The sequence below is a fragment of the Halyomorpha halys genome, unplaced genomic scaffold, assembly GCF_000696795.3.
Source record: "Halyomorpha halys isolate HHAL.00 unplaced genomic scaffold, Hhal_1.1 Scaffold263.1, whole genome shotgun sequence".
In the NCBI taxonomy this organism is placed as follows: Eukaryota; Metazoa; Arthropoda; class Insecta; order Hemiptera; family Pentatomidae; genus Halyomorpha; species Halyomorpha halys.
The window spans coordinates 672,648-679,120 of NW_027105032.1; the positions used below are offsets into that span (position 1 = coordinate 672,648).

Genomic DNA, 6,473 nt, shown 5'->3' on the forward strand with positions numbered 1-6,473 from the left:
ACTTTTGAACTTAATTTCAGATGATTAATTTATTATCCTATAATCTTTCTAATACAACTTTCAACCTAATTCTTTTCAATTTCCAAGTTTATGAATTGAAATTTTTGAAAAGTTTATGATTGTAATATATTTCATTATTTTCTAATAATAATCACTATTTCTGTATAGTGTGACTTTTTCTACATTGAAATATGAGTTATTTTCGAAATAACTCTGAAATAATAGCAGTCTCATATTAAAATACATTTTATTAAACTTTTAGTCTACGGTCAATATTATTAAAACTTTTTCTGGGGGAAATTTTTAGTTTAGATATCCATTAATTATAGCCAGTTTAATTTTTTTACTGTCTGAATTGGCCTATCATTGGAAAATATTACAATTTTCAACTGTAACATTTTAACCATCGAATTGTTTAGCAGAAAAGAAAAATGAAATTATTATTTTAACTATATCATTTCATTTTTTTATATTCTTAAATAAAATTATTTTAAAAAAATGGAAAAAATATTCTAGTTGGTCACTATATTTTGGTGTTTGAAATAATTTAACCTGAAATGAACTAAATCTTAATTAAAAGGTAAAATCAACTTCACACAATAATAAAATTACTGTATTTATATACTTTTAATTAAATAATTTTACAAGGATTGTACAATCATTTCAAGAAATTATATTTTAAAGCTAAATAAAAAAAAAAAACATAAAAATAATTTTTCAACTCAAGAATCGAAAAGTGGTCGGAGTAGCCAAAGCATTCTAAATTAAAATTGATTTTTCTTTAAAAAAAAAAAATAAATAAATAATTATTTAACAAGATGCTTAAAGAGATGGGATTTACTTTAATAAATTTTAAACAAGTTTCCCTTCAGTTCTTATTTAATTGTGAATATGTTTTCGTAATATAAATAAAACTTAATATGGCTTAACTTATATAATATGTAAGTGGTATAGTTTATTAGTATAAGGTAAAGATTACATTATTTAAAAAAATGTGGGAATAATCGCATTAGGAAAGATACGCATTACATGCAAGGTAGCTTATGTAAACTAGTAATCCAAAAACAGTAAAATAATTAATTGTTTGATCATTTAAAGAATTATTTTAATTTAATTAATTCATTATTTATTAAATAAATGTGAATTGATTGATGCCTGAATTACAGAAATTTTCAATGTTCTGCAAATGTCCTATTAATGATAGACAAATTTAATAACATATATGTTTGAAAGGAGATTTTGTATTTATGATACACTAAAATTTAGCTTTCTTCAGGTATAAGTTTAAATGTTTTATGTTAGCAGTGGGATATATTAAAACAACAATAACTCATTGTTAATAACCATTATTATTAACAATAAATCATTATTTATAAAAGTCAATAAATAATGTATATATAGTATAAAAAATGCAAATTGTTTTTGAAGATGCTTTCTTGAAAATAAATAAAAATGAAGTTGAACCATAAAATAATAAAAATTAAGTCCGCTTACGACTTTCATGAGTAACAAATAAAATATATTAAGAAGAAAATGGCAAATAAACATTAACTAATTCGGCAGTAAATATAGATTGGAGTTTGCAACGCATTGAAGATAAAGAAAGACGCAAATAACATTTACTAATTAACTTCAATACAGAAGGGTGACGACCTTGAAGCTACAACAATGAACCAATGAAACGTCTGATTGGTTTTAGCTCAGTTGGAACTAGTATTAAGTGGAATAATTATATAACAACTAAAATAAAATAGATTTCAAGTAGTTAAACGTCAAGTAAATAGTTTAACCACAAACAATCAAACAAAGAATATTTGTTATAGGTTTTATATCACATATAAAACTTTATTTCATAGAAACATTTAGACTTTGTATCAATAAACACCGGAAATTAAAATTTGGAACATTTTAATTTTTAAAAATGTTTTAAAGGCTCTGAAAAATTGGCAGTCAGTTGATAAATCAAGGGAAGTCGGGGACTATTACTGGTCTCCCCCAGGGTTCCTCTCTAAGTCCCTTACTATTCAATCTTTTCATAAATGATAAGTCAAAATTTGAAAACGTTGATATAACCGCTATTTACACTTCTTTATACCCTAATAACACAATCATCAATAGGCTAAAAATGCCTTAAAAATAATCTAAATAATTTAAAAAATTGGGATAATTTTTAAACATTGATAAAACAGAAGCCATCATTTTCACGACGCCCTTTGCTCACACTGACCATAAATTTAAATAATACTCCTGCCCTATCCTTTTTGCTTAAACAGTTAATTACTTAGGATTAAATTTAGATAGCAAACTATTATTAAACAATCACATTAATTAAAAATTGGAAAACGAAAGGAAAATATTATATAAATGTATCCATACTTCAATAAAAAATCGAAATAAATTGATATTATATAAAGCTGTAGTAAGACCAATCTTAACTTATGCCTGCTCCATATTGGAGCATTACTAGTTCATACATTATAAAAAAAAATCAAGTATTCCAACACAAATGCCTCAGAATTGTTATTAATTATCTATATTACACTAAAATATCTAATTGCACTCTGAATTAAATATAGACAGTGTATAAGATTAATTATATAAACTGAGATATAGTTTATCTAGTTTTGCCCCAACTCATTAAACCCTCCAATCAAAGAAATAGGAAATTACACTAAAATTACAGCCCGTGGATACAAACACGAAAGATCCAAATATATATTACATGATCTGAAAATTAAGTTCAACATTAACTCTTTATTCACCTGACTTTTTACTAATTGAATACCATTTTTCCATAAGTTTGAAAAACATTTAAAAAAGATAAAAATTCCGAAGGCTTGGTTTTCATTATTTTTTTTTTTTTGGTTTTATTGTTTTTTTATTGAAAGCTAATGTGTCATACAATAGATAAAACCATTGTTGGCCCTAGACTCAAACGTGTTGAGGATAATGGAAGTAATATGTAATAAAAATTATATTTGTCAATACTTATTGATATTTTCGTTTATATTTTATTCTTTTTATTATTATTGTAATTTTAAATTTTATTGGTAGTTTTATAACTTAAAGAGTATTCAATTGATATCTGTCATAAAATAACCCTTTTATGTAATTAAATGTATAAACCTTTTATTATGTTTCCAAGTCTAATTTCTGATATATGTTTTTTCAATCATAACATAACGATATGTGAATAATTTTGTTATTCCATATTTGTGATATTTTTATATTAAGACTTTCTCCAAATTTTATTCCAAATTTCGGCCAAATGATTACGTTGATAAAACTATGTGTCTCAAGAATAATACGTCAGCGCATGCATAAGTAAAATTATATGGTTGGATTCGATGAAATTATACAGGACCATATCGATACCAACCTTACAATCCCTAAAAAAAAAAATCATCAAAATCGGTTTTACGCTAGTTGCTGTAACGAACCAGATAGATAAAATTACATACTGATAGACACAGAACCGAATTTGATGTTTGATGTCTAAAGCGTAAAATGCAAGTGGAAATTTTTTATTTAAAGAACGTATTTTTAAAAATTTATTTATCAAAAGAAACAATATAAAGCAATTTCACTATATTTTAGAATAATTCTAAGATTATAACAATATTGAATACTAATATATTTATTTGTTTTAGGGGCAAACCCCATACGAATAGAGTATGTATACTTAGCCAGTCAGTATATGGTTTACATATACAAATAATGATACTCAGTCAGAATAATAAATTAAAAATCATTTGTATAAATTAATAATAAACAACTAAGCTGAGCTATTTGCATTTATCACAATTAAACCGAAAAAAGACATTACTCCATATTTAAAGATTCAAACAGACAAAAACTACGAATCATATTCAAAAGAAAAGTATTCAGATATAATTTTGAGTAATTAAAGATTATTAGGCCATAACCTGAATAATATCCATAAAACAAATTAACCTGCGATTATACACATACAAAAATCAAGGTCAGCAGTACATCAACTTTTATTTTATGGGTCTGTAATAAATATATGATTAAATTTGACAATTTATCACAAAGAGGAAATTAAAATTGCAATTTAAAATGAAGAATGAACTATTAATTGAAAGCTTTTTGACTCTTACAGCAGGTCTTCCATCATGTCTAAATGAACAAGTAGTCAGTACATAGTGAGTAATAGTAGATCTTAATATTTTATAAAATTATATAAAAAATAACAGAGTAAATTGAAAGAATATGAAATGAAAAATTAATTTATTACATCAAGATTATTAAAAAAAAAAAAAAAAAAAAAAAGATAAGAGAAAATATAGTCAGAATGATACAAGTAAATAATTATACAGAATGAAAAAAAAAAAAAAAAAAAAAAAGGAACATTCTGCTCTCTAAGAATAACAGCAATGAACTATTCAACCAGCTTTTGTCTAATCGCCTAATGATTTACATATTAATATCTTAATACATATTACATACCTTAAATTAAATACTAGAAGACAAATTGTAGATATTAGACAATAGTAAATATTATCAATAAAAATTGAGGATAGAAACACTACTTAGATGCGGAAGATTGATCTTAGAGGATATGAAGAAATAAATAATGTTTAGATCATGTTTGGAAGGAAAGAATGATTCATAAGGAGCAGGGTTGTGAGCAGGGATATACAGAGTGGTGTGTTGAGATCTTGTATTTAATAGGTGGATAGAAGAACGCAGGATGAGGAAGTCAATAATATAAGATGATTTTTCTATTTTTAAGGATTGGAACAGGAAGGTACCAAGAAGATATTGTCATATTAAATTAAAATAAAGCCACTACTTGCACGAAATACCAACGAGAGATGGTAAAATGGTAAAATCGAAAGTTCAATTTCGTGCTCTCCAGACACTCTCCATTCACTAAGTAAAAGTAGAGGAGTTTGTTTGTTTGTTTGGTTGTTTAGTGGCGCCAAACTTCATTGGTCATCAACGTCATTTATATTTTATTTAATTTTGCTAATATTATATATTATTATATATATTATAATATCGTTAAATTTTATTTATTTTTTAATTTGTTTATTTTATTTTATTTTATTTTTTTCCTTCCGATTAAGTTATATTTTTGTCAGTAAATTTTGTGATTTCAAAAACTGAATCACTTTTGCCTTATCATCGTCTCCAATGGTTTTTGAGATATCTTGGTTTAGTCCTAAGCTATTGAGGTGTGGTGTAAAATATGGGCATCGTTGGAAAACATGGCTTATTGTTAAATTGTTATTGCAATACTAGCAGTTCGGAGGCGTTTCTTTTGAAATAAGATAGGAGTGGGTGAGCCTCGTGTGACCTATTCTCAGCCTAGTCAGTACAACTTCCTCTCTACGGCATTTGCGACTGGAGGTACCCCAGGGCTTGACATCCTTTTTAATAATTTTTAATTTAAAAAAAAAGAGGAGTGTAAGGAAAAATACTACTTTAATACTAATACTAATACTATTAAAAGTAGAGGAGTGTAAGGAAAAATACTAGAAGACGATGGATACTTCCAGGGAAGGGAAAACATAATCTTAGGAGCTATTTCAGGATAGAGATCAGTAGTAAGGCATTGTGCTACTAACTCCAAAACCACGGGTTCGAATCCCACTGTGGCAGATAATTATTTTCTGTTTTACTGTAGCCGTGAGTCAGCCCTGTGGGTTCGGAAACCCTTCAGAGTCTACCCAGCCTCACTAAGAGAGTAACTCTAATAGTGTAAAAATTCCACTCTCAACCCTTCATGAACTGTAGCCGTACAGATTCAATTTAAATATTATGTAGTTATCTAATTACAAATTAATTACTGCGAAAATATACGTTATTTATAAATTATATTTCTTATTAAAATAAATAAAAAGGAAAAAGCAACATTTTTTTTTTTAAAACTGTGCGCATACCAATAATTATATATTGCTAAATCATTTATTCCAAGAATGAATTTAGCTTAAGAATAGTAGAATGTACATAAAAAAATATTTACAACATTAAAAAATTTTCTTCCCCGTAGTTGTCCGTCATCAAATGTTTCACGGCACACCATTCCAAGACATTACTTCCACTTCTCTATATTAGATCGTTCCAATCTATTATTGCGTAATAAAAATTCGAGACGTGGGCTTCAAAATAAGTTGTTAGAAGACTATATATATAATTAGTTTCTATATATTTAACCTACTAAATAATTATTTTAAAAATATATTGAAAGAAATCAAACATCATATTCACTTGATGCGTTATATTGCAGAGGTATATTTCGTTTATGTAAATTGATAACATTTAAAAATAAATAAATGATACGTGAATTGTCATATTAAAATTATTATTTAATTGAAAAATTAATAGGATAATTCATTTTTCACCAAGTTCGGTTGGATGTTTAGTTCCAATACTAAGTATATGTTCTGGTTAGTAATTTTTATAAATCAATTTTTGTTGGTAAAATAGTAATTTTAATTTTTTTG

General features: G+C 25.9%; 1 protein-coding gene across 1 annotated transcript in view; it reads right to left on the reverse strand.

The window, feature by feature from the left end:
* LOC106680469 (myeloperoxidase) overlaps positions 1–6,473 on the reverse strand; it is a 128,648-nt gene that overhangs the window by 99,902 nt on the left and 22,273 nt on the right. The window lies entirely within an intron of this gene.